We start from the raw sequence: 26337 nt of genomic DNA, 5'->3' as shown, positions 1-26337 counted from the left end.
TTCTTTTTTCTTTCTTTTCTCTTCTTTCTTTCTTTTTTCGTTCGTTCTTTCTTTTTTCTGTCTTTCTTTTTTCTTTCTTTTCCGTTCTTTCTTTCTTTTTTCTTTCTTTTCCCTTCTTTCTTTCTTATTTCTTTCTTTTTCGTTCGTTCTTTCTTTTTTCTTTGTTTTTCGTTTGTTCTTTCTTTTTTCTTTGTTTTTCATTTGTTCTTTCTTTTTTCGTTCTTCCTTTTTTCTTTCTTTCTTTTTTCTTTCTTTTCCGTTCTTTCTTTCTTCTTTCTTTTCCGTTCTTTCTTTCTTAGTTCTTTCTTTTTCGTTCATTCTTTCTTTTTTCTTTGTTTTTCGTTCTTTCTTTCTTTTTTCGTTCTTCCTTTCTTTTTTCGTTCTTCCTTTTTTCTTTCTTTCATTTTTCTTTCTTTTCCGTTCATTCTTACTTTTTCCTTTCTTTTTCGTTCTTTCTTTCTTTTTTCGTTCTTCCTTTTTTATGTCTTTCTTTTTTCTTTCTTTTCCGTTTCTCTTCCTTTCTTTTTTCTTTCTTTTTTGTTCGTTCTTCTTTTTTCTTTCTTTCTGTTCGTTCTTTCTTTGTTTATTCTTTCTTTTTCATTTGTTCTTTCTTGTTTTTTCTGTCTTTTTTCTTTCTTCTTTCTTCCTTTTTTCTTTCTTTTTCGTTCTTTCTTTTTTCTTTCTTCCTTTTTTCTTTCTTTTTCGTTCTTTCTTTCTTTTTTCGTTCTTCCTTTTTTATGTCTTTCTTTTTTCTTTCTTTTCCATTCCTTCTTTCTTTTTTCTTTCTTTTCCGTTTCTCTTCCTTTTTTCTTTCTTTTTCGTTCGTTCTTTCTTTTTTCTTTCTTTCTGTTCGCTCTTTGTTTATTCTTTCTTTTTCATTTGTTCTTTCTTGTTTTTTCTTTCTGTCTTTTTTCTTTCTTTCTTTATTCTTTCTTTTCTCTTCTTTCTTTTTTCGTTCGTTCTTCCTTTTTTCTGTCTTTCTTTTTTCTTTCTTTTCCGTTCCTTCTTTCTTTTGTCTTTCTTTTCCGTTCTATCTTCTTTCTTTTCCGTTCTTTCTTTCTTAGTTCTTTCTTTTTCGTTCTTTCTTTCTTTTTTCGTTCTTCCTTTTTCTTTCTTTCATTTTTCTTTCTTTTCCGTTCATTCTTAATTTTCTTTCTTTTCCGTTTCTCTTTCTTTCTTTTTTCTTTCTTTTTCGTTCGTTCTTTCTTTTTTCTTTCTTTTGCGTTCCTTCTTTCTTTTTTCTTTCTTTTCCGTTTCTCTTCCTTTCTTTTTTCTTTCTTTTCCATTCGTTCTTTCTTTTTTCTTTCTTTCTGTTCTTTCTTTCTTTGTTTACTCTTTCTTTTTCATTTGTTCTTTCTTGTTTTTTCTGTCTTTTTTCTTTCTTTCTTCTTTCTTTCTTCCTTTTTTCTGTCTTTTTCGGTCTTTCTTTTTTCTTTCTTACTTTTTCCTTTCTTTTTCGTTCTTTCTTTCTTGTTTTTTCTTTTCCGTTTCTCTTCCTTTCTTTTTCTTTCTTTTTCGTTAGTTCTTTCTTTTTTCTTTCTGTTCGTTCTTTCTTTGTTTATTCTTTGTTTTTCATTTGTTCTTTCTTGTTTTTCTTTCTGTCTTTTTTCTTTCTTCTTTCTTTCTTCCTTTTTTCTTTCTTTTTCGTTCTTTCTTTTTTCTTTTTTACTTTTTTCTTTCTTTTTAGTTCTTTTTTCTCTTTCTTTCTCTTTTATTCTTTTCCGTTCTTTCTTTCTTTCTTTTTTCTTTCTTTTCTGTTCTTTCTTTTTTCTTTCTTTTTCGTTATTTCTTTCTTTTTCCTTCTTCTTTTTTTCTGTCTTTCTTTTTTCTTTCTTTTCCGTTCCTTCTTTCTTTTTTCTTTCTTTTCCGTTTCTCTTCCTTTCTTTTTTCTTTCTTTATCGTTCGTTCTTTCTTTTTTCTTTCTTACTTTTTTCTTTATTTTTTGTTATTTCTTTCTTTTTCATTCTTCCTTTTTTCTTTCTTCCTTTTTTCTTTCTTTTCCGTTCTTTTTTTCGTTTTTCTTTCTTTTCCGTTCTCTCTTTCTTTTTTCATTCTTCCTATTTTCTTTCTTTCATTTTTCTTTCTTTTCCGTTCATTCTTACTTTTTCCTTTCTTTTTTGTTCTTTCTTTCTTTTTTCGTTCTTCCTTTTTTGTCTTTCTTTTTTCTTTCTTTTCTGTTTCTCTTCCTTTCTTTTTTCTTTCTTTTTAGTTCGTTCTTCTTTTTTCTTTCTTTCTGTTCGTTCTTTCTTTGTTTATTCTTTCTTTTTCATTTGTTCTTTCTTGTTTTTTCTGTCTTTTTTTTCTTCTTTCTTTCTTCCTTTTTTCTTTCATTTCCGTTCTTTCTTTTTTCTTTCTTACTTTTTTCTTCCTTTTTCGTTCTTTCTTTCTTTTTTCATTCTTTCTTTTTTCTGTCTTTCTTTTTTCTTTCTTTTCCGTTCCTTCTTTCTTTTTTCTTTCTTTTCCATTTCTCTTCCTTTCATTTTTCTTTCTTTTTCGTTCCTTCTTTCTTGTTTTTTCTTTTCCGTGTCTCTTCCTTTCTTTTTTCTTTCTTTTTCATTCCTTCTTTCTTTTTTCTTTCTTTCTGTTTGTTCTTTGTTTATTCTTTGTTTTTCATTTGTTCTTTCTTGTTTTTTCTGTCTTTTTTCTTTCTTCTTTCTTCCTTTTTTCTTTCTTTTCCGTTCTTTCTTTTTTCTTTCTTTTCCGTTTCTCTTCCTTTCTTTTTTCTTTCTTTTTCGTTCGTTCTTCTTTTTTCTTTCTTTCTGTTCGCTCTTTGTTTATTCTTTCTTTTTCATTTGTTCTTTGTTGTTTTTTCTTTCTGTCTTTTTTTTTCTTTCTTTCTTCTTTCTTTCTTTTTTCTTTCTTTTTTCGTTCTTACTTTTTTCTTTCTTTTCCGTTCTTTCTTTTTTCTTTTTTCTTTCTTTTCCGTTCCTTCTTTCTTTTTCTCTTTCTTTTCCGTTTCTCTTCCTTTATTTTTCTGTCTTTTTTGTTCTTCCTTTCTTTCTTTTTTCGTTCTTCATTCTTACTTTTTTCTTTCTTTTCCGTCTTTCTTTCTTTTCTCTTTCTTTTCCGTTCTTTCTTTCTTTCTTTTTTCTTTCTTTTTCGTTCATTCTTTCTTTTTTCTTTGTTTTTCTTTCGTTCTTTCTTTTTTCGTTCTTCCTTTTTTCTTTCTTTCTTTTTTCTTTCTTTTCCGTTCTTTCTTTCTTCTTTCTTTTCCGTTCTTTCTTTCTTTTTTCTGTCTTTTCGTTCTTTCTTTCTTTTTTCTTTCTTCCTTTTCCTTTCTTTCATTTTTCTTTCTTTTCTGTTCATTCTTACTTTTTCCTTTCTTTTCCGTTCTTTCTTTCTTACTTTTTTCTTTCTTTTTCTTTCTTTCTTTCTTTATTCGTTCTTCCTTTTTTATGTCTTTCTTTTTTATTTTCTGTTCTTTCTTCCTTTTTTCTTTCTTTTTCGTTCCTTCTTTCTTTTTTCTTTCTTTCTGTTCGCTCTTTGTTTATTCTTTCTTTTTCATTTGTTCTTTCTTGTTTTTCTGTCTTTTTTCTTTCTTTCTTCTTTCTTTCTTTTTTCTTTCTTTTTCGGTCTTTCTTTTTTCTTTCTTACTTTTTCTTTCTTTTTCGTTCTTTCTTTCTTTTTTCATTCTTCCTTTTTTCTGTCTTTTTTTTCTTTCTTTTCCGTTCTTTCTTTCTTTTTTCTTTCTTTTCTCTTCTTTCTTTCTTTTTTCGTTCGTTCTTTCTTTTTTCTGTCTTTCTTTTTTCTTTCTTTTCCGTTCCTTCTTTCTTTTTCTCTTTCTTTTCCATTTCTCTTCCTTTATTTTTCTGTCTTTTTTGTTCTTTCTTTCTTTCTTTCTTTTTCGTTCTTACTTTTTTCTTTATTTTCTCTTCTTTCTCTCTTTTTACTTTCTTTTCCGTTCTTTCTTTCTTAGTTCTTTCTTTTTCGTTCTTTCTTTCTTTTTTCTTCCTTTTTTCTTTCTTTCATTTTTCTTTCTTTTCCGTTCATTCTTACTTTTTCCTTTCTTTTTCGTTCTTTCTTTCTTTTTTCGTTCTTCCTTTTTTATGTCTTTCTTTTTTCTTTCTTTTCCGTTTCTCTTCCTTTCTTTTTTCTTTCTTTTTCGTTCGTTCTTCTTTTTTCTTTCTTTCTGTTCGTTCTTTCTTTGTTTACTCTTTCTTTTTCATTTGTTCTTTCTTGTTTTTTCTTTTTTCTTTCTTTCTTCTTTCTTTCTTCCTTTTTTCTTTCTTTTTCGTTCTTCCTTTTTTACTGTCTTTCTTTTTTCTTTCTTTTCCGTTTCTCTTCCTTTATTTTTCTGTCTTTTTTGTTCTTTCTTTCTTTCTTTCTTTTTCGTTCTTCGTTCTTACTTTTTTCTTTTTTTTCCGTTCTTTCTTTCTTTTTTCTTTCTTTTCCCTTCTTTCTTTCTTATTTCTTTCTTTTTCGTTCGTTCTTTTTTTTCTTTGTTTTTTGTTTGTTCTTTCTTTTTTCTTTCTTCCTTTTTTCTTTCTTTCTTTTTTCTTTCTTTTCCGTTCTTTCTTTCTTCTTTCTTTTCCGTTCTTTCTTTCATTTTTCTTTCTTTTCCGTTCATTCTTACTTTTTCCTTTCTTTTCCTTTCTTGCTTTCTTTTTTCTTTCTTTTTCGTTCATTCTTTCTTTTTTCTTTCTTTTCCGTTCCTTCTTTCTTTTTTCTTTCTTTCTGTTCGCTCTTTGTTTACTCTTTCTTTTTCATTTGTTCTTTCTTGTTTTTTCTGTCTTTTTTCTTTCTTTCTTCTTTCTTCCTTTTTTCTTTCTTTTTCGGTCTTTCTTTTTTCTTTCTTACTTTTTCTTTCTTTTTCGTTCTTTCTTTCTTTTTTCATTCTTCCTTTTTTCTCTTTTTTTCTTTCTTTTCCGTTCTTTCTTTCTTTTTTCTTTCTTTTCTCTTCTTTCTTTCTTTTTTCGTTCGTTCTTTCTTTTTTCTGTCTTTCTTTTTTCTTGCTTTTCCGTTCCTTCTTTCTTTTTCTCTTTCTTTTCCGTTTCTCTTCCTTTATTTTTCTGTCTTTTTTGTTCTTTCTTTCTTTCTTTCTTTTTCGTTCTTCGTTCTTACTTTTTTCTTTATTTTCTGTTCTTTCTTTCTTTTTTCTTTCTTTTCCGTTCTTTCTTTCTTAGTTCTTTCTTTTTCATTCTTTCTTTCTTTTTTCTTTCTTTTCCATTCTTTCTTTTTTCTTTCTTTTTCGTTCATTCTTACTTTTTCCTTTCTTTTTCGTTCTTTCTGTCTTTTTTCGTTCTTCCTTTTTTATGTCTTTCTTTTTTCTTTCTTTTCCGTTTCTCTTCCTTTCTTTTTTCTTTCTTTTTCGTTCGTTCTTCTTTTTTCTTTCTTTCTGTTCGTTCTTTCTTTGTTTATTCTTTCTTTTTCATTTGTTCTTTCTTGTTTTTTCTGTCTTTTTTCTTTCTTCTTTCTTCCTTTTTTCTTTCTTTTTCGTTCTTTCTTTTTTCTTTCTTCCTTTTTTCTTTCTTTTTCGTTCTTTTTTTTCTTTCTTCCTTTTTCTTTCTTTCATTTTTCTTTCTTTTCCGTTCTTTCTTTCTTTCTTTTTTCATTCTTTTTCGTTCGTTCTTTCTTTTTTCTTTGTTTTTTATTCTTTCTTTCCTTTTTCGTTCTTCCTTTTTTCTGTCTTTCTTTTTTCTTTCTTTTCCGTTCCTTCTTTCTTTTGTCTTTCTTTTCTGTTCTTTCTTTCTTTTTTCGTTCATTCTTTCTTTTTTCTGTCTTTTTTCTTTCTTTTCCGTTCCTTCTTTCTTTTTTCTTTCTTTTCCGTTCTTTCTTTCTTCTTTCTTTTCCGTTCTTTCTTTCTTAGTTCTTTCTTTTTCGTTCTTTCTTTCTTTTTTCTTTCTTTTCGTTCTTTCTTTCTTTTTTCTTTCTTCCTTTTTCTTTCTTTCATTTTTCTTTCTTTTCCGTTCATTCTTACTTTTTCCTTTCTTTTCCGTTCGTTCTTTCTTTTTTCTTTCTTTCTGTTCGTTCCTTCTTTGTTTACTCTTTCTTTTTCATTTGTTCTTTCTTGTTTTTTCTGTCTTTTTTCTTTCTTTCTTCTTTCTTTCTTCCTTTTTTCTTTCTTTTTCGTTCTTTCTTTTTTCTTTTACTTTTTTCTTTCTTTTTCGTTCTTTCTTTCTTTTTTCGTACTTCCTTTTTTTGTCTTTCTTTTTTCTTTCTTTTCCATTCCTTCTTTCTTTTTTCTTTCTTTTCCGTTTCTCTTCCTTTCTTTTTTCTTTCTTTTTCGTTCGTTCTTCTTTTTTCTTTCTTTCTGTTCGTTCTTTCTTTGTTTATTCTTTCTTTTTCATTTGTTCTTTCTTGTTTTTTCTGTCTTTTTTCTTTCTTCTTTCTTTCTTCCTTTTTTCTTTCTTTTTCGGTCTTTCTTTATTCTTTCTTACTTTTTTCTTTCTTTTTCGTTCCTTCTTTCTTGTTTTTTCTTTTCCGTTTCTCTTCCTTTCTTTTTTCTTTCTTTTTCGTTCGTTCTTTCTTCTTTCTTTCTGTTCGTTCTTTCTTTGTTTTTTCTTTCTTTTTCATTTGTTCTTTCTTGTTTTTTCTTTCTGTCTTTTTTCTTTCTTTATTCTTTTTTCTTTCTTTTTTCGTTCATTCTTACTTTTTCCTTTCTTTCTCGTTCTTTCTTTCTTTTTTCGTTCTTCCTTTTTCTTTCTTTCATTTTTCTTTCTTTTCCGTTCATTCTTACTTTTTCCTTTCTTTTCCATTCTTTCTTTCTTTCTTTTTTCTTTCTTTTTCGTTCGTTCTTTCTTTTTTCTTCCTTTCTGTTCGTTCTTTCTTTGTTTATTCTTTCTTTTTCATTTGTTCTTTCTTGTTTTTTCTGTCTTTTTTCTTTCTTCTTTCTTTCTTCCTTTTTTCTTTTTCGTTCTTTCTTTCTTTTTTCGTTCTTCCTTTTTTATGTCTTTCTTTTTTCTTTCTTTTCCATTCCTTCTTTCTTTTTTCTTTCTTTTCCGTTTCTCTTCCTTTTTTCTTTCTTTTTCGTTCGTTCTTTCTTTTTTCTTTCTTTCTGTTCGCTCTTTGTTTATTCTTTCTTTTTCATTTGTTCTTTCTTGTTTTTTCTTTCTGTCTTTTTTCTTTCTTTCTTTTTTCTTTCTTTTTTCGTTCTTCCTTTTTTCTGTCTTTCTTTTTTCTTTCTTTTCCGTTCCTTCTTTCTTTTGTCTTTCTTTTCTGTTCTTTCTTTCTTTTTTCGTTCATTCTTTCTTTTTTCTGTCTTTCTTTTTTCTTTCTTTTCCGTTCATTCTTACTTTTTTCTTTCTTTTCCGTTCTTTCTTTCTTCTTTCTTTTCCGTTCTTTCTTTCTTAGTTCTTTCTTTTTCGTTCTTTCTTACTGTTTCCTTTCTTTTTCGTTCTTTCTTTCTTTTTTCGTTCTTCCTTTTTTCTGTCTTTCTTTTTTCTTTCTTTTTCGTTCCTTCTTTCTTGTTTTTTCTTTTCCGTTTCTCTTCCTTTCTTTTTTCTTTCTTTTTCGTTCGTTCTTCCTTTTTCTTTCTCTCTGTTCGTTCTTTCTTTGTTTATTCTTTCTTTTTCATTTGTTCTTTCTTGTTTTTTCTGTCTTTTTTCTTTCTTTTTTCTTTCTTCCTTTTTTCTTTCTTTTTCGTTCTTTCTTTTTTCTTTCTTCCTTTTTTCTTTCTTTTTCGTTCTTTCTTTTTCCTTTTACTTTTTTCTTTCTTTTTCGTTCTTTCTTTCTTTTTTCGTTCTTCCTTTTTTTGTCTTTCTTTTTTCTTTCTTTTCCATTCCTTCTTTCTTTTTTCTTTCTTTTCCGTTTCTCTTCCTTTCTTTTTTCTTTCTTTTTCGTTCGTTCTTTCTTTTTTCTTTCTGTTCGTTCTTTCTTTGTTTATTCTTTCTTTTTCATTTGTTCTTTCTTGTTTTTTCTGTCTGTTTTCTTTCTTCTTTCTTTCTTCCTTTTTTCTTTCTTTTTCGGTCTTTCTTTATTCTTTCTTACTTTTTTCTTTCTTTTTCGTTCCTTTTTTCTTGTTTTTTCTTTTCCGTTTCTCTTCCTTTCTTTTTTCTTTCTTTTTCGTTCGTTCTTTCTTTTTTCTTTCTGTTCGTTCTTTCTTTGTTTATTCTTTCTTTTTCATTTGTTCTTTCTTGTTTTTTCTTTCTGTCTTTTTTCTTTCTTTCTTTATTCTTTTTTCTTTCTTTTTTCGTTCTTCCTTTTTTCTTTCTTTCATTTTTCTTTCTTTTCCGTTCATTCTTACTTTTTCCTTTCTTTTTCGTTCTTTCTTTCTTTTTTCGTTCTTCCTTTTTCTTTCTTTCTTTTTTCTTTCTTTTCCATTCCTTCTTTCTTTTTTCTTTCTTTTCCGTTTCTCTTCCTTTTTTCTTTCTTTTTCGTTCGTTCTTTCTTTTTTCTTCCTTTCTGTTCGTTCTTTCTTTGTTTATTCTTTCTTTTTCATTTGTTCTTTCTTGTTTTTTCTGTCTTTTTTCTTTCTTCTTTCTTTCTTCCTTTTTTCTTTCTTTTTCGTTCTTTCTTTTTTCTTTCTTCCTTTTTTCTTTTTCGTTCTTTCTTTCTTTTTTCGTTCTTCCTTTTTTATGTCTTTCTTTTTTCTTTCTTTTCCATTCCTTCTTTCTTTTTTCTTTCTTTTCCGTTTCTCTTCCTTTTTTCTTTCTTTTTCGTTCGTTCTTTCTTTTTTCGTTCTTCCTTTTTTCTTTCTTTCTTTTTTCTTTCTTTTCTGATCTTCCTTTCTTTTTTCTTTCTTTTTCGTTCTTTCTTTTTTCTTTCTTTCATTTTTCTTTCTTTTCCGTTCATTCTTACTTTTTCCTTTCTTTTCCATTCTTTCTTTCTTTCTTTTTTCTTTCTTTTTCGTTCGTTCTTTCTTTTTTCTTTCTTTTCCATTCCTTCTTTCTTTTTTCTTTCTTTTCCGTTTCTCTTCCTTTTTTCTTTCTTTTTCGTTCGTTCTTTCTTTTTTCTTCCTTTCTGTTCGTTCTTTCTTTGTTTATTCTTTCTTTTTCATTTGTTCTTTCTTGTTTTTTCTGTCTTTTTTCTTTCTTCTTTCTTTCTTCCTTTTTTCTTTCTTTTTCGTTCTTTCTTTTTTCTTTCTTCCTTTTTTCTTTTTCGTTCTTTCTTTCTTTTTTCGTTCTTCCTTTTTTATGTCTTTCTTTTTTCTTTCTTTTCCATTCCTTCTTTCTTTTTTCTTTCTTTTCCGTTTCTCTTCCTTTTTTCTTTCTTTTTCGTTCGTTCTTTCTTTTTTCGTTCTTCCTTTTTTCTTTCTTTCTTTTTTCTTTCTTTTCTGATCTTCCTTTCTTTTTTCTTTCTTTTTCGTTCTTTCTTTTTTCTTTCTTCCTTATATCTTTCTTTTTCGTTCTTCCTTTCTTTTTTCCTTCTTCCTTTTTTCTTTCTTTCACTTTTCTTTCTTTTCCGTTCATTCTTACTTTTTCCTTTCTTTTCCGTTCGTTCTTTCTTTTTTCTTTCTTTCTGTTCGTTCCTTCTTTGTTTACTCTTTCTTTTTCATTTGTTCTTTCTTGTTTTTTCTGTCTTTTTTCTTTCTTTCTTCTTTCTTCCTTTTTTCTTTCTTTTTCATTCTTTCTTTTTTCTTTCTTCCTTTTTTCTTTCTTTTTCGTTCTTTCTTTTTTCTTTCTTTTTCGTTCGTTCTTTCTTTTTTCTTTCTTTTCCATTCCTTCTTTCTTTTTTCTTTCTTTTCCGTTTCTCTTCCTTTTTTCTTTCTTTTTTGTTCGTTCTTTCTTTTTTCTTTCTTTCTGTTCGCTCTTTGTTTATTCTTTCTTTTTCATTTGTTCTTTCTTGTTTTTTCTTTCTGTCTTTTTTTTTTCTTTCTTTCTTCTTTCTTTCTTTTTTCTTTCTTTTTTCGTTCTTACTTTTTTCTTTCTTTTCTGTTCTTTCTTTCTTTTTTCTTTCTTTTCCGTTCCTTCTTTCTTTTTTCTTTCTTTTTCGTTCGTTCTTCTTTTTTCTTTTTTCTTTCTTTTCCGTTCCTTCTTTCTTTTTCTCTTTCTTTTCCGTTTCTCTTCCTTTATTTTTCTGTCTTTTTTGTTCTTCCTTTCTTTCTTTTTTCGTTCTTCATTCTTACTTTTTTCTTTCTTTTCCGTCTTTCTTTCTTTTCTCTTTCTTTTCCGTTCTTTCTTTCTTTCTTTTTTCTTTCTTTTTCGTTCATTCTTTCTTTTTTCTTTGTTTTTCTTTCGTTCTTTCTTTTTTCGTTCTTCCTTTTTTCTTTCTTTCTTTTTTCTTTCTTTTCCGTTCTTTCTTTCTTCTTTCTTTTCCGTTCTTTCTTTCTTAGTTCTTTCTTTTTCGTTCTTTCTTTCTTTTTTCTGTCTTTTCGTTCTTTCTTTTTTCTTTCTTCCTTTTCCTTTCTTTCATTTTTCTTTCTTTTCTGTTCATTCTTACTTTTTCCTTTCTTTTCCGTTCTTTCTTTCTTACTTTTTTCTTTCTTTTTCTTTCTTTCTTTCTTTATTCGTTCTTCCTTTTTTATGTCTTTCTTTTTTATTTTCTGTTCTTTCTTCCTTTTTTCTTTCTTTTTCGTTCCTTCTTTCTTTTTTCTTTCTTTCTGTTCGCTCTTTGTTTATTCTTTCTTTTTCATTTGTTCTTTCTTGTTTTTCTGTCTTTTTTCTTTCTTCTTTCTTTCTTTTTTCTTTCTTTTTCGGTCTTTCTTTTTTCTTTCTTACTTTTTCTTTCTTTTTCGTTCTTTCTTTCTTTTTTCATTCTTCTTTTTTTCTGTCTTTTTTTTCTTTCTTTTCCGTTCTTTCTTTCTTTTTTCTTTCTTTTCTCTTCTTTCTTTCTTTTTTCGTTCGTTCTTTCTTTTTTCTGTCTTTCTTTTTTCTTTCTTTTCCGTTCCTTCTTTCTTTTTCTCTTTCTTTTCCATTTCTCTTCCTTTATTTTTCTGTCTTTTTTGTTCTTTCTTTCTTTCTTTCTTTTTCGTTCTTACTTTTTTCTTTATTTTCTGTTCTTTCTCTCTTTTTACTTTCTTTTCCGTTCTTTCTTTCTTAGTTCTTTCTTTTTCGTTCTTTCTTTCTTTTTTCTTTCTTTTCCGTTCTTTCTTTTTTCTCTCTTTTTCGTTCATTCTTTCTTTTTTCTTTGTTTTTCGTTCTTTCTTTCTTTTTTCGTTCTTCCTTTCTTTTTTCGTTCTTCCTTTTTTCTTTCTTTCATTTTTCTTTCTTTTCCGTTCATTCTTACTTTTTCCTTTCTTTTTCGTTCTTTCTTTCTTTTTTCGTTCTTCCTTTTTTATGTCTTTCTTTTTTCTTTCTTTTCCGTTTCTCTTCCTTTCTTTTTTCTTTCTTTTTCGTTCGTTCTTCTTTTTTCTTTCTTTCTGTTCGTTCTTTCTTTGTTTACTCTTTCTTTTTCATTTGTTCTTTCTTGTTTTTTCTTTTTTCTTTCTTTCTTCTTTCTTTCTTCCTTTTTTCTTTCTTTTTCGTTCTTCCTTTTTTACTGTCTTTCTTTTTTCTTTCTTTTCCGTTTCTCTTCCTTTATTTTTCTGTCTTTTTTGTTCTTTCTTTCTTTCTTTCTTTTTCGTTCTTCGTTCTTACTTTTTTCTTTTTTTTCCGTTCTTTCTTTCTTTTTTCTTTCTTTTCCCTTCTTTCTTTCTTATTTCTTTCTTTTTCGTTCGTTCTTTTTTTTCTTTGTTTTTCGTTTGTTCTTTCTTTTTTCTTTCTTCCTTTTTTCTTTCTTTCTTTTTTCTTTCTTTTCCGTTCTTTCTTTCTTCTTTCTTTTCCGTTCTTTCTTTCATTTTTCTTTCTTTTCCGTTCATTCTTACTTTTTCCTTTCTTTTCCTTTCTTGCTTTCTTTTTTCTTTCTTTTTCGTTCATTCTTTCTTTTTTCTTTCTTTTCCGTTCCTTCTTTCTTTTTTCTTTCTTTCTGTTCGCTCTTTGTTTACTCTTTCTTTTTCATTTGTTCTTTCTTGTTTTTTCTGTCTTTTTTCTTTCTTTCTTCTTTCTTCCTTTTTTCTTTCTTTTTCGGTCTTTCTTTTTTCTTTCTTACTTTTTCTTTCTTTTTCGTTCTTTCTTTCTTTTTTCATTCTTCCTTTTTTCTCTCTTTTTTTCTTTCTTTTCCGTTCTTTCTTTCTTTTTTCTTTCTTTTCTCTTCTTTCTTTCTTTTTTCGTTCGTTCTTTCTTTTTTCTGTCTTTCTTTTTTCTTGCTTTTCCGTTCCTTCTTTCTTTTTCTCTTTCTTTTCCGTTTCTCTTCCTTTATTTTTCTGTCTTTTTTGTTCTTTCTTTCTTTCTTTCTTTTTCGTTCTTCGTTCTTACTTTTTTCTTTATTTTCTGTTCTTTCTTTCTTTTTTCTTTCTTTTCCGTTCTTTCTTTCTTAGTTCTTTCTTTTTCATTCTTTCTTTCTTTTTTCTTTCTTTTCCATTCTTTCTTTTTTCTTTCTTTTTCGTTCATTCTTACTTTTTCCTTTCTTTTTCGTTCTTTCTGTCTTTTTTCGTTCTTCCTTTTTTATGTCTTTCTTTTTTCTTTCTTTTCCGTTTCTCTTCCTTTCTTTTTTCTTTCTTTTTCGTTCGTTCTTTTTTCTTTCTTTCTGTTCGTTCTTTCTTTGTTTATTCTTTCTTTTTCATTTGTTCTTTCTTGTTTTTTCTGTCTTTTTTCTTTCTTCTTTCTTCCTTTTTTCTTTCTTTTTCATTCTTTCTTTTTTCTTTCTTCCTTTTTTCTTTCTTTTTCGTTCTTTCTTTTTTCTTTCTTCCTTTTTCTTTCATTTTTCTTTCTTTTCCGTTCTTTCTTTCTTTTTTCATTCTTTTTCGTTCGTTCTTTCTTTTTTCTTTGTTTTTTATTCTTTCTTTCCTTTTTCGTTCTTCCTTTTTTCTGTCTTTCTTTTTTCTTTCTTTTCCGTTCCTTCTTTCTTTTGTCTTTCTTTTCTGTTCTTTCTTTCTTTTTTCGTTCATTCTTTCTTTTTTCTGTCTTTTTTCTTTCTTTTCCGTTCCTTCTTTCTTTTTTCTTTCTTTTCCGTTCTTTCTTTCTTCTTTCTTTTCCGTTCTTTCTTTCTTAGTTCTTTCTTTTTCGTTCTTTCTTTCTTTTTTCTTTCTTTTCGTTCTTTCTTTCTTTTTTCTTTCTTCCTTTTTCTTTCTTTCATTTTTCTTTCTTTTCCGTTCATTCTTACTTTTTCCTTTCTTTTCCGTTCGTTCTTTCTTTTTTCTTTCTTTCTGTTCGTTCCTTCTTTGTTTACTCTTTCTTTTTCATTTGTTCTTTCTTGTTTTTTCTGTCTTTTTTCTTTCTTTTTTCTTTCTTCCTTTTTTCTTTCTTTTTCGTTCTTTCTTTTTTCTTTCTTCCTTTTTCTTTCATTTTTCTTTCTTTTCCGTTCTTTCTTTCTTTTTTCATTCTTTTTCGTTCGTTCTTTCTTTTTTCTTTGTTTTTTATTCTTTCTTTCCTTTTTCGTTCTTCCTTTTTTCTGTCTTTCTTTTTTCTTTCTTTTCCGTTCCTTCTTTCTTTTGTCTTTCTTTTCTGTTCTTTCTTTCTTTTTTCGTTCATTCTTTCTTTTTTCTGTCTTTTTTCTTTCTTTTCCGTTCCTTCTTTCTTTTGTCTTTCTTTTCTGTTCTTTCTTTCTTTTTTCGTTCATTCTTTCTTTTTTCTGTCTTTCTTTTTTCTTTCTTTTCCGTTCTTTCTTTCTTCTTTCTTTTCCGTTCTTTCTTTCTTAGTTCTTTCTTTTTCGTTCTTTCTTACTGTTTCCTTTCTTTTTCGTTCTTTCTTTTTTCATTCTTCCTTTTTTCTGTCTTTCTTTTTTCTTTCTTTTTCGTTCCTTCTTTCTTGTTTTTTCTTTTCCGTTTCTCTTCCTTTCTTTTTTCTTTCTTTTTCGTTCGTTCTTCCTTTTTCTTTCTCTCTGTTCGTTCTTTCTTTGTTTATTCTTTCTTTTCCATTTGTTCTTTCTTGTTTTTTCTGTCTTTTTTCTTTCTTTTTTCTTTCTTCCTTTTTTCTTTCTTTTTCGTTCTTTCTTTTTTCTTTCTTCCTTTTTTCTTTCTTTTTCGTTCTTTCTTTTTCCTTTTACTTTTTTCTTTCTTTTTTGTTCTTTCTTTCTTTTTTCGTTCTTCCTTTTTTTGTCTTTCTTTTTTCTTTCTTTTCCATTCCTTCTTTCTTTTTTCTTTCTTTTCCGTTTCTCTTCCTTTCTTTTTTCTTTCTTTTTCGTTCGTTCTTTCTTTTTTCTTTCTGTTCGTTCTTTCTTTGTTTATTCTTTCTTTTTCATTTGTTCTTTCTTGTTTTTTCTTTCTGTCTTTTTTCTTTCTTTCTTTATTCTTTTTTCTTTCTTTTTTCGTTCTTCCTTTTTTCTTTCTTTCTTTTTTCTTTCTTTTCCGTTTCTCTTCCTTTTTTCTTTCTTTTTCGTTCGTTCTTTCTTTTTTCTTCCTTTCTGTTCGTTCTTTCTTTGTTTATTCTTTCTTTTTCATTTGTTCTTTCTTGTTTTTTGTCTTTTTTCTTTCTTTCTTCTTTCTTCCTTTTTTCTTTCTTTTTCGTTCTTTTTTCTTTCTTCCTTTTTTCTTTCTTTTTCGTTCTTTCTTTTTTCTTTCTTACTTTTTTCTTTTTCGTTCTTTCTTTCTTTTTTCGTTCTTCCTTTTTTCTTTCTTTCTTTTTTCTTTCTTTTCTGATCTTCCTTTCTTTTTTCTTTCTTTTTCGTTCTTTCTTTTTTCTTTCTTCCTTATATCTTTCTTTTCCGTTCTTTCTTTCTTTTTTCGTTCTTCCTTTCTTTTTTCCTTCTTCCTTTTTTCTTTCTTTCACTTTTCTTTCTTTTCCGTTCATTCTTTCTTTTTCCTTGCTTTTTCGTTCTTTCTTTCTTTTTTCGTTCTTCTTTTTTCTTTCTTTCATTTTTCTTTCTTTTCCGTTCATTCTTACTTTTTCCTTTCTTTTCCGTTCGTTCTTTCTTTTTTCTTTCTTTCTGTTCGTTCCTTCTTTGTTTACTCTTTCTTTTTCATTTGTTCTTTCTTTTTTTTTCTGTCTTTTTCTTTCTTTCTTCTTTCTTTCTTCCTTTTTTCTTTCTTTTTCATTCTTTCTTTTTTCTTTCTTCCTTTTTTCTTTCTTTTTCGTTCTTTCTTTTTTCTTTCTTACTTTTTCTTTCTTTTTCGTTCTTTCTTTTTTCTTTCTTACTTTTTTCTTTTTCGTTCTTTCTTTCTTTTTTCGTTCTTCCTTTTTTATGTCTTTCTTTTTTCTTTCTTTTCCATTCCTTCTTTCTTTTTTCTTTCTTTTCCGTTTCTCTTCCTTTTTTCTTTCTTTTTCATTCGTTCTTTCTTTTTTCGTTCTTCCTTTTTTCTTTCTTTCTTTTTTCTTTCTTTTCTGATCTTCCTTTCTTTTTTCTTTCTTTTTCGTTCTTTCTTTTTTCTTTCTTCCTTATATCTTTCTTTTCCGTTCTTTCTTTCTTTTTTCGTTCTTCCTTTCTTTTTTCCTTCTTCCTTTTTTCTTTCTTTCACTTTTCTTTCTTTTCCGTTCATTCTTTCTTTTTCCTTGCTTTTTCGTTCTTTCTTTCTTTTTTCGTTCTTCCTTTTTTCTTTCTTTCATTTTTCTTTCTTTTCCGTTCATTCTTACTTTTTCCTTTCTTTTCCGTTCGTTCTTTCTTTTTTCTTTCTTTCTGTTCGTTCCTTCTTTGTTTACTCTTTCTTTTTCATTTGTTCTTTCTTGTTTTTTCTGTCTTTTTTCTTTCTTTCTTCTTTCTTCCTTTTTTCTTTCTTTTTCATTCTTTCTTCTTTCTTTCTTCCTTTTTTCTTTCTTTTTCGTTCTTTCTTTTTTCTTTCTTCCTTTTTTCTTTCTTTTTCGTTCTTTCTTTTTTCTTTCTTACTTTTTTCTTTCTTTTTCGTTCCTTCTTTCTTGTTTTTTCTTTTCCGTTTCTCTTCCTTTCTTTTTTCTTTCTTTTTCCTTCGTTCTTCTTTTTTCTTTCTTTCTGTTCGTTCTTTCTTTGTTTATTCTTTCTTTTTCATTTGTTCTTTCTTGTTTTTTCTGTCTTTTTTCTTTCTTTCTTCTTTCTTCCTTTTTTCTTTCTTTTTCGTTCTTTTTTCTTTCTTCCTTTTTTCTTTCTTTTCCGTTCTTTCTTTCTTAGTTCTTTCTTTTTCGTTCTTTCTTTCTTTTTTCTTTCTTCCTTTATGTCTTTCTTTTTTCTTTCTTTTCCATTCCTTCTTTCTTTTTTCTTTCTTTTCCGTTTCTCTTCCTTTTTTCTTTCTTTTTCGTTCTTTCTTTCTTTTTTCTTTCTTTCTGTTCGCTCTTTGTTTATTCTTTCTTTTTCATTTGTTCTTTCTTGTTTTGTCTTTCTGTCTTTTTTCTTTCTTTCTTTTTTCTTTCTTTTTTCGTTCTTCCTTTTTTCTGTCTTTTTTCTTTCTTTTCCGTTCCTTCTTTCTTTTGTCTTTCTTTTCTGTTCTTTCTTTTTTCGTTCATTCTTTCTTTTTTCTGTCTTTCTTTTTTCTTTCTTTTCCGTTCCTTCTTTCTTTTTTCTTTCTTTTCCGTTCTTTCTTTCTTCTTTCTTTTCCGTTCTTTCTTTCTTAGTTCTTTCTTTTTCGTTCTTTCTTTCTTTTTTCTTTCTTTTCGTTCTTTCTTTCTTTTTTCTTTCTTCCTTTTTCTTTCTTTCATTTTTCTTCATTTCCGTGCTTTTTTTCTTTCTTTTTTCATTCTTTTTCGTTCGTTCTTTCTTTTTTCTTTGTTTTTTATTCTTTCTTTCTTTTTTCGTTCTTCCTTTTTTCTTTCTTTCATTTTTCTTTCTTTTCCGTTCATTCTTACTTTTTCCTTTCTTTTTCGTTCTTTCCTTCTGTTTTCGTTCTTCCTTTTTTATGTCTTTCTTTTTTCTTTCTTTTCCGTTTCTCTTCCTTTTTTCTTTCTTTTTCGTTCGTTCTTTCTTTTTTCTTCCTTTCTGTTCGTTCTTTCTTTGTTTATTCTTTCTTTTTCATTTGTTCTTTCTTGTTTTTTCTGTCTTTTTTCTTTCTTCTTTCTTTCTTCCTTTTTTCTTTCTTTTTCGTTCTTTCTTTTTTCTTTCTTCCTTTTTTCTTTCTTTTTCGTTCTTTCTTTTTTCTTTCTTACTGTTTCCTTTCTTTTTCGTTCTTTCTTTCTTTTTTCGTTCTTCCTTTTTTCTGTCTTTCTTTTTTCTTTCTTTTTCGTTCCTTCTTTCTTGTTTTTTCTTTTCCGTTTCTCTTCCTTTCTTTTTTCTTTCTTTTTCGTTCGTTCTTTCTTTTTTCTTCCTTTCTGTTCGTTCTTTCTTTGTTTATTCTTTCTTTTTCATTTGTTCTTTCTTGTTTTTTCTGTCTTTTTTCTTTCTTCTTTCTTTCTTCCTTTTTTCTTTCTTTTTCGTTCTTTCTTTTTTCTTTTACTTTTTTCTTTCTTTTCCATTCCTTCTTTCTTTTTTCTTTCTTTTCCATTTCTCTTCCTTTTTTCTTTCTTTTTCGTTCGTTCTTTCTTTTTTCTTTCTTTCTGTTCGTTCTTTCTTTGTTTACTCTTTCTTTTTCATTTGTTCTTTCTTGTTTTTTCTGTCTTTTTTCTTTCTTTCTTTATTCTTTCTTTCTTTTTTCTTTCTTTATTCTTTCTTTTTTCTTTCTTTTTTCGTTCTTACTTTTTTCTGTCTTTCTTTTTTCTTTCTTTTCCGTTCCTTCTTTCTTTTTTCTTTCTTTTCCGTTCTTTCTTTCTTCTTTCTTTTCCGTTCTTTCTTAGTTCTTTCTTTTTCGTTCATTCTTTCTTCTTTCTTTTCCGTTCTTTCTTTCTTAGTTCTTTCTTTTCCGTTCCTTCTTTCTTTTTTCCTTCTTTTCGGTTTCCCTTCCTTTCTTTTTTCTTTCTTTTCCGTTCGTTCTTTCTTTTTTCTTTCTTTCTGTTCGTTCTTTCTTTGTTTACTCTTTCTTTTTCATTTGTTCTTTGTTGTTTTTTCTGCCTTTTTTCTTTCTTTCTTCTTTCTTTCTTCCTTTTTTCTTTCTTTTTCGGTCTTTCTTTATTATTTCTTACTTTTTTCTTTCTTTTTCGTTCCTTCTTTCTTGTTTTTTCTTTTCCGTTTCTCTTCCTTTCTTTTTTCTTTCTTTTTCGTTCGTTCTTTCTTTTTTCTTTCTGTTCGTTCTTTCTTTGTTTACTCTTTCTTTTTCATTTGTTCTTTCTTGTTTTTTCTTTCTGTCTTTTTTCTTTCTTTATTCTTTCTTTTTTCTTTCTTTTCCGTTCTTTCTTTCTTTTTTCGTTCTTCCTTTTTTCTTTCTTTTTTCTTTCTTTTTTGATCTTTCTTTCTGTTTTCTTTCTTTTTGTTTGTTCTTACTTTTTTCTTTCTTTTTTGTTCTTTCTTTCTTTTTTCGTTCTTCCTTTTTCATGTCTTTCTTTTTTCTTTCTTTTCCATTCCTTCTTTCTTTTTTCTTTCTTTTCCGTTTCTCTTCCTTTCTTTTTTCTTTCTTTTTCGTTCGTTTTTTCTTTTTTCTTTCTTTCTGTCCGTTCTTTCTTTGTTTATTCTTTGTTTTTCATTTGTTCTTTGTTGTTTTTTCTGCCTTTTTTCTTTCTTTCTTCTTTCTTTCTTCCTTTTTTCTTTCTTTTTCGTTCTTTCTTTTTTCATTCTTCCTTTTTTCTGTCTTTTTTTTCTTTCTTTTCCGTTCCTTCTTTCTTTTTTCTTTCTTTTCTGTTCTTTCTTTCTTTTTTCGTTCGTTCTTTCATTTTCTGTCTTTCTTTTTTCTTTCTTTTCCGTTCCTTCTTTCTTTTTCTCTTTCATTTCCGTTTTTCTTCCTTTATTTTTCTGTCTTTTTTGTTCTTTCTTTCTTTCTTTCTTTTTCGTTCTTCGTTCTTACTTTTTTCTTTATTTTCTGTTCTTTCTTTCTTTTTTCTTTCTTTTCCGTTCTTTCTTTCTTAGTTCTTTCTTTTCGTTCTTTCTTTCTTTTTTCTTTCTTTTCGTTCTTTCTTTCTTTTTTCTTTCTTCCTTTCTCTTTCTTTCATTTTTCTTTTTTTCCGTTCTTTTTTTCTTACTTTTTTCTTTCTTTTTCGTTCCTTCTTTCTTGTTTTTTCTTTTCCGTTTCTCTTCCTTTCTTTTTTCTTTCTTTTTCGTTCGTTCTTTCTTTTTTCTTTGTGTTCGTTCTTTCTTTGTTTACTCTTTCTTTTTCATTTGTTCTTTCTTGTTTTTTCTGTCTTTTTTCTTTCTTTCTTCTTTCTTTCTTCCTTTTTTCTTTCTTTTTTCGTTCTTCCTTTTTTCTTTCTTTCTTTTTTCTTTCTTTTCCGTTCTTTCTTTCTTTTTTCTTTCTTTTCCGTTCTTTCTTTCTTTTTTCGTTCGTTCTTTCTTTTTTCTGTCTTTCTTTTTTCTTTCTATTCCGTTCCTTCTTTCTTTTTCTTTCTGTTCTTTCTTTCTTTCTTTCTTTTTCGTTCTTTGTTCTTACTTTTTTCTTTCTTTTCCGTTCTTTCTTTCTTTTTTCTTTCTTTTCCGTTTCTCTTCCTTTCTTTTTTCTTTCTTTTTCGTTCGTTTTTTCTTTTTTCTTTCTTTCTGTTCGTTCTTTCTTTGTTTATTCTTTGTTTTTCATTTGTTCTTTCTTGTTTTTTCTGTGTTTTTTCTTTCTTTCTTCTTTCTTTCTTACTTTTTTCTTTCTTACTTTTTTCTTTCTTTTTCATTCTTTCTTTTTTCTTTCTTACTTTTTCCTTTCTTTTTCGTTCTTTCTTTCTTTTTTCGTTATTCCTTTTTCATGTCTTTCTTTTTTCTTTCTTTTCCGTTCCTTCTTTCTTTTTTCTTTCTTTTCCGTTTCTCTTCCTTTCTTTTTTCTTTCTTTTTCGTTCGTTTTTTCTTTTTTCTTTCTTTCTGTTCGTTCTTTCTTTGTTTATTCTTTGTTTTTCATTTGTTCTTTCTTGTTTTTTCTGTCTTTTTTCTTTCTTTCTTCTTTCTTTCTTACTTTTTTCTTTCTTTTTCGGTCTTTCTTTTTTCTTTCTTACTTTTTTCTTTCTTTTTCGTTCTTTATTTCTTTTTTCATTCTTCCTTTTTTCTGTCTTTTTTTTCTTTCTTTTCCGTTCTTTCTTTCTTTTTTCTTTCTTTTCTGTTCTTTCTTTCTTTTTCGTTCGTTCTTTCTTTTTTCTTTGTTTTTCGTTTTTTCTTTCTTTTTTCCTTTCTTGTTTTTTTCTTTCTTTCTTTTTTCTTTCTTTTCCGTTCCTTCTTTCTTTTGTCTTTCTTTTCCGTTCGTTCTTTCTTTTTTCTTTCTTTCTGTTCGTTCTTTCTTTGTTTACTTTCTTTTTCATTTGTTCTTTCTTCCTTTTTTCTTTCTTTTTCGTTCTTTCTTTTTTCTTTCTTGCTTTTTTCTTTCTTTTTCGTTCTTTCTTTTTTCTTTCTTACTTTTTTCTTTCTTTTTCGTTCTTTCTTTTTTCTTTCTTACTGTTTCCTTTCTTTTTCGTTCCTTCTTTCTTGTTTTTTCTTTTCTGTTTCTCTTCCTTTCTTTTTTCTTTCTTTTTCGTTCGTTCTTTCTTTTTTCTTTTTGTTCGTTCTTTCTTTGTTTATTCTTTCTTTTTCATTTGTTCTTTCTTGTTTTTTCTTTCTGTCTTTTTTGTTTCTTTCTTTATTCTTTCTTTCTTTTTTCTTTCTTTTTTCGTTCTTCCTTTTTTCTTTCTTTCTTTTTTCTTTCTTTCTTTCTTTTTTCTTTCTTTCTTTTCCGTTCTTTCTTTCTTTTTTCGTTCGTTCTTCCTTTTACCTTTCTTTCTTTTTTCTTTCTTTTCCGTTCTTTCTTTCTTTCTTAGTTCTTTCTTTTCCGTTCCTTCTTTCTTTTTTCTTTCTTTTCTGTTCTTTCTTTCTTCTTTCTTTTCCGTTCCTTCTTTCTTTTTTCTTTCTTTTCCGTTCCTTCTTTCTTTTTCTCTTTCATTTCCGTTTCTCTTCCTTTATTTTTCTGTCTTTTTTGTTCTTTCTTTCTTTCTTTCTTTTTCGTTCTTCGTTCTTACTTTTTTCTTTATTTTCTGTTCTTTCTTTCTTTTTTCTTTCTTTTCCGTTCTTTCTTTCTTAGTTCTTTCTTTTTCATTCTTTCTTTTTTCTTTCTTTTCCGTTTCTCTTCCTTTCTTTTTTCTTTCTTTTCCGTTCGTTCTTTCTTTTTTCTTTCTTTCTGTTCGTTCTTTCTTTGTTTACTCTTTCTTTTTCATTTGTTCTTTCTTGTTTTTTCTTTTTTCTTTCTTTCTTCTTTCTTTCTTCCTTTTTTCTTTCTTACTTTTTTCTTTCTTTTTCGTTCTTTCTTTTTTCGTTCTTCCTTTTTTCTGTCTTTCTTTTTTCTTTCTTTTCCATTCCTTCTTTCTTTTTTCTTTCTTTTCCATTTCTCTTCCTTTTTTCTTTCTTTTTCGTTCGTTCTTTCTTTTTTCTTTCTTTCTGTTCGTTCTTTCTTTGTTTACTCTTTCTTTTTCATTTGTTCTTTCTTGTTTTTTCTGTCTTTTTTCTTTCTTTCTTTATTCTTTCTTTCTTTTTTCTTTCTTTATTCTTTCTTTTTTCTTTCTTTTTTCGTTCTTACTTTTTTCTGTCTTTCTTTTTTCTTTCTTTTCCGTTCCTTCTTTCTTTTTTCTTTCTTTTCCGTTCTTTCTTTCTTCTTTCTTTTCCGTTCTTTCTTAGTTCTTTCTTTTTCGTTCATTCTTTCTTCTTTCTTTTCCGTTCTTTCTTTCTTAGTTCTTTCTTTTCCGTTCCTTCTTTCTTTTTTCCTTCTTTTCGGTTTCCCTTCCTTTCTTTTTTCTTTCTTTTCCGTTCGTTCTTTCTTTTTTCTTTCTTTCTGTTCGTTCTTTCTTTGTTTACTCTTTCTTTTTCATTTGTTCTTTGTTGTTTTTTCTGCCTTTTTTCTTTCTTTCTTCTTTCTTTCTTCCTTTTTTCTTTCTTTTCCGTTCTTTCTTTCTTAGTTCTTTCTTTTTCGTTCTTTCTTTCTTTTTTCTTTCTTCCTTTATGTCTTTCTTTTTTCTTTCTTTTCCATTCCTTCTTTCTTTTTTCTTTCTTTTCCGTTTCTCTTCCTTTTTTCTTTCTTTTTCGTTCTTTCTTTCTTTTTTCTTTCTTTCTGTTCGCTCTTTGTTTATTCTTTCTTTTTCATTTGTTCTTTCTTGTTTTGTCTTTCTGTCTTTTTTCTTTCTTTCTTTTTTCTTTCTTTTTTCGTTCTTCCTTTTTTCTGTCTTTTTTCTTTCTTTTCCGTTCCTTCTTTCTTTTGTCTTTCTTTTCTGTTCTTTCTTTTTTCGTTCATTCTTTCTTTTTTCTGTCTTTCTTTTTTCTTTCTTTTCCGTTCCTTCTTTCTTTTTTCTTTCTTTTCCGTTCTTTCTTTCTTCTTTCTTTTCCGTTCTTTCTTTCTTAGTTCTTTCTTTTTCGTTCTTTCTTTCTTTTTTCTTTCTTTTCGTTCTTTCTTTCTTTTTTCTTTCTTCCTTTTTCTTTCTTTCATTTTTCTTCATTTCCGTGCTTTTTTTCTTTCTTTTTTCATTCTTTTTCGTTCGTTCTTTCTTTTTTCTTTGTTTTTTATTCTTTCTTTCTTTTTTCGTTCTTCCTTTTTTCTTTCTTTCATTTTTCTTTCTTTTCCGTTCATTCTTACTTTTTCCTTTCTTTTTCGTTCTTTCCTTCTGTTTTCGTTCTTCCTTTTTTATGTCTTTCTTTTTTCTTTCTTTTCCGTTTCTCTTCCTTTTTTCTTTCTTTTTCGTTCGTTCTTTCTTTTTTCTTCCTTTCTGTTCGTTCTTTCTTTGTTTATTCTTTCTTTTTCATTTGTTCTTTCTTGTTTTTTCTGTCTTTTTTCTTTCTTCTTTCTTTCTTCCTTTTTTCTTTCTTTTTCGTTCTTTCTTTTTTCTTTCTTCCTTTTTTCTTTCTTTTTCGTTCTTTCTTTTTTCTTTCTTACTGTTTCCTTTCTTTTTCGTTCTTTCTTTCTTTTTTCGTTCTTCCTTTTTTCTGTCTTTCTTTTTTCTTTCTTTTTCGTTCCTTCTTTCTTGTTTTTTCTTTTCCGTTTCTCTTCCTTTCTTTTTTCTTTCTTTTTCGTTCGTTCTTTCTTTTTTCTTCCTTTCTGTTCGTTCTTTCTTTGTTTATTCTTTCTTTTTCATTTGTTCTTTCTTGTTTTTTCTGTCTTTTTTCTTTCTTCTTTCTTTCTTCCTTTTTTCTTTCTTTTTCGTTCTTTCTTTTTTCTTTTACTTTTTTCTTTCTTTTCCATTCCTTCTTTCTTTTTTCTTTCTTTTCCATTTCTCTTCCTTTTTTCTTTCTTTTTCGTTCGTTCTTTCTTTTTTCTTCCTTTCTGTTCGTTCTTTCTTTGTTTATTCTTTCTTTTTCATTTGTTCTTTCTTGTTTTTTCTTTCTGTCTTTTTTCTTTCTTTCTTCTTTCTTCCTTTTTTCTTTCTTTTTCATTCTTTCTTTTTTCTTTCTTCCTTTTTTCTTTCTTTTTCGTTCTTTCTTTTTTCTTTCTTTTTCGTTCGTTCTTTCTTTTTTCTTTCTTTTCCATTCCTTCTTTCTTTTTTCTTTCTTTTCCGTTTCTCTTCCTTTTTTCTTTCTTTTTTGTTCGTTCTTTCTTTTTTCTTTCTTTCTGTTCGCTCTTTGTTTATTCTTTCTTTTTCATTTGTTCTTTCTTGTTTTTTCTTTCTGTCTTTTTTTTTTCTTTCTTTCTTCTTTCTTTCTTTTTTCTTTCTTTTTTCGTTCTTACTTTTTTCTTTCTTTTCTGTTCTTTCTTTCTTTTTTCTTTCTTTTCCGTTCCTTCTTTCTTTTTTCTTTCTTTTTCGTTCGTTCTTCTTTTTTCTTTTTTCTTTCTTTTCCGTTCCTTCTTTCTTTTTCTCTTTCTTTTCCGTTTCTCTTCCTTTATTTTTCTGTCTTTTTTGTTCTTCCTTTCTTTCTTTTTTCGTTCTTCATTCTTACTTTTTTCTTTCTTTTCCGTCTTTCTTTCTTTTCTCTTTCTTTTCCGTTCTTTCTTTCTTTCTTTTTTCTTTCTTTTTCGTTCATTCTTTCTTTTTTCTTTGTTTTTCTTTCGTTCTTTCTTTTTTCGTTCTTCCTTTTTTCTTTCTTTCTTTTTTCTTTCTTTTCCGTTCTTTCTTTCTTCTTTCTTTTCCGTTCTTTCTTTCTTAGTTCTTTCTTTTTCGTTCTTTCTTTCTTTTTTCTGTCTTTTCGTTCTTTCTTTTTTCTTTCTTCCTTTTCCTTTCTTTCATTTTTCTTTCTTTTCTGTTCATTCTTACTTTTTCCTTTCTTTTCCGTTCTTTCTTTCTTACTTTTTTCTTTCTTTTTCTTTCTTTCTTTCTTTATTCGTTCTTCCTTTTTTATGTCTTTCTTTTTTATTTTCTGTTCTTTCTTCCTTTTTTCTTTCTTTTTCGTTCCTTCTTTCTTTTTTCTTTCTTTCTGTTCGCTCTTTGTTTATTCTTTCTTTTTCATTTGTTCTTTCTTGTTTTTCTGTCTTTTTTCTTTCTTTCTTCTTTCTTCCTTTTTTCTTTCTTTTTCATTCTTTCTTCTTTCTTTCTTCCTTTTTTCTTTCTTTTTCGTTCTTTCTTTTTTCTTTCTTCCTTTTTTCTTTCTTTTTCGTTCTTTCTTTTTTCTTTCTTACTTTTTTCTTTCTTTTTCGTTCCTTCTTTCTTGTTTTTTCTTTTCCGTTTCTCTTCCTTTCTTTTTTCTTTCTTTTTCCTTCGTTCTTCTTTTTTCTTTCTTTCTGTTCGTTCTTTCTTTGTTTATTCTTTCTTTTTCATTTGTTCTTTCTTGTTTTTTCTGTCTTTTTTCTTTCTTTCTTCTTTCTTCCTTTTTTCTTTCTTTTTCGTTCTTTTTTCTTTCTTCCTTTTTTCTTTCTTTTCCGTTCTTTCTTTCTTAGTTCTTTCTTTTTCGTTCTTTCTTTCTTTTTTCTTTCTTCCTTTATGTCTTTCTTTTTTCTTTCTTTTCCATTCCTTCTTTCTTTTTTCTTTCTTTTCCGTTTCTCTTCCTTTTTTCTTTCTTTTTCGTTCTTTCTTTCTTTTTTCTTTCTTTCTGTTCGCTCTTTGTTTATTCTTTCTTTTTCATTTGTTCTTTCTTGTTTTGTCTTTCTGTCTTTTTTCTTTCTTTCTTTTTTCTTTCTTTTTTCGTTCTTCCTTTTTTCTGTCTTTTTTCTTTCTTTTCCGTTCCTTCTTTCTTTTGTCTTTCTTTTCTGTTCTTTCTTTTTTCGTTCATTCTTTCTTTTTTCTGTCTTTCTTTTTTCTTTCTTTTCCGTTCCTTCTTTCTTTTTTCTTTCTTTTCCGTTCTTTCTTTCTTCTTTCTTTTCCGTTCTTTCTTTCTTAGTTCTTTCTTTTTCGTTCTTTCTTTCTTTTTTCTTTCTTTTCGTTCTTTCTTTCTTTTTTCTTTCTTCCTTTTTCTTTCTTTCATTTTTCTTCATTTCCGTGCTTTTTTTCTTTCTTTTTTCATTCTTTTTCGTTCGTTCTTTCTTTTTTCTTTGTTTTTTATTCTTTCTTTCTTTTTTCGTTCTTCCTTTTTTCTTTCTTTCATTTTTCTTTCTTTTCCGTTCATTCTTACTTTTTCCTTTCTTTTTCGTTCTTTCCTTCTGTTTTCGTTCTTCCTTTTTTATGTCTTTCTTTTTTCTTTCTTTTCCGTTTCTCTTCCTTTTTTCTTTCTTTTTCGTTCGTTCTTTCTTTTTTCTTCCTTTCTGTTCGTTCTTTCTTTGTTTATTCTTTCTTTTTCATTTGTTCTTTCTTGTTTTTTCTGTCTTTTTTCTTTCTTCTTTCTTTCTTCCTTTTTTCTTTCTTTTTCGTTCTTTCTTTTTTCTTTCTTCCTTTTTTCTTTCTTTTTCGTTCTTTCTTTTTTCTTTCTTACTGTTTCCTTTCTTTTTCGTTCTTTCTTTCTTTTTTCGTTCTTCCTTTTTTCTGTCTTTCTTTTTTCTTTCTTTTTCGTTCCTTCTTTCTTGTTTTTTCTTTTCCGTTTCTCTTCCTTTCTTTTTTCTTTCTTTTTCGTTCGTTCTTTCTTTTTTCTTCCTTTCTGTTCGTTCTTTCTTTGTTTATTCTTTCTTTTTCATTTGTTCTTTCTTGTTTTTTCTGTCTTTTTTCTTTCTTCTTTCTTTCTTCCTTTTTTCTTTCTTTTTCGTTCTTTCTTTTTTCTTTTACTTTTTTCTTTCTTTTCCATTCCTTCTTTCTTTTTTCTTTCTTTTCCATTTCTCTTCCTTTTTTCTTTCTTTTTCGTTCGTTCTTTCTTTTTTCTTTCTTTCTGTTCGTTCTTTCTTTGTTTACTCTTTCTTTTTCATTTGTTCTTTTTTGTTTTTTCTGTCTTTTTTCTTTCTTTCTTTATTCTTTCTTTCTTTTTTCTTTCTTTATTCTTTCTTTTTTCTTTCTTTTTTCGTTCTTACTTTTTTCTGTCTTTCTTTTTTCTTTCTTTTCCGTTCCTTCTTTCTTTTTTCTTTCTTTTCCGTTCTTTCTTTCTTCTTTCTTTTCCGTTCTTTCTTAGTTCTTTCTTTTTCGTTCATTCTTTCTTCTTTCTTTTCCGTTCTTTCTTTCTTAGTTCTTTCTTTTCCGTTCCTTCTTTCTTTTTTCCTTCTTTTCGGTTTCCCTTCCTTTCTTTTTTCTTTCTTTTCCGTTCGTTCTTTCTTTTTTCTTTCTTTCTGTTCGTTCTTTCTTTGTTTACTCT

This window comes from Harpia harpyja, chromosome 3, assembly GCF_026419915.1.
Source record: "Harpia harpyja isolate bHarHar1 chromosome 3, bHarHar1 primary haplotype, whole genome shotgun sequence".
Lineage (NCBI taxonomy): Eukaryota > Metazoa > Chordata > Aves > Accipitriformes > Accipitridae > Harpia > Harpia harpyja.
Note: the sequence above shows the minus strand (reverse complement) of the source record.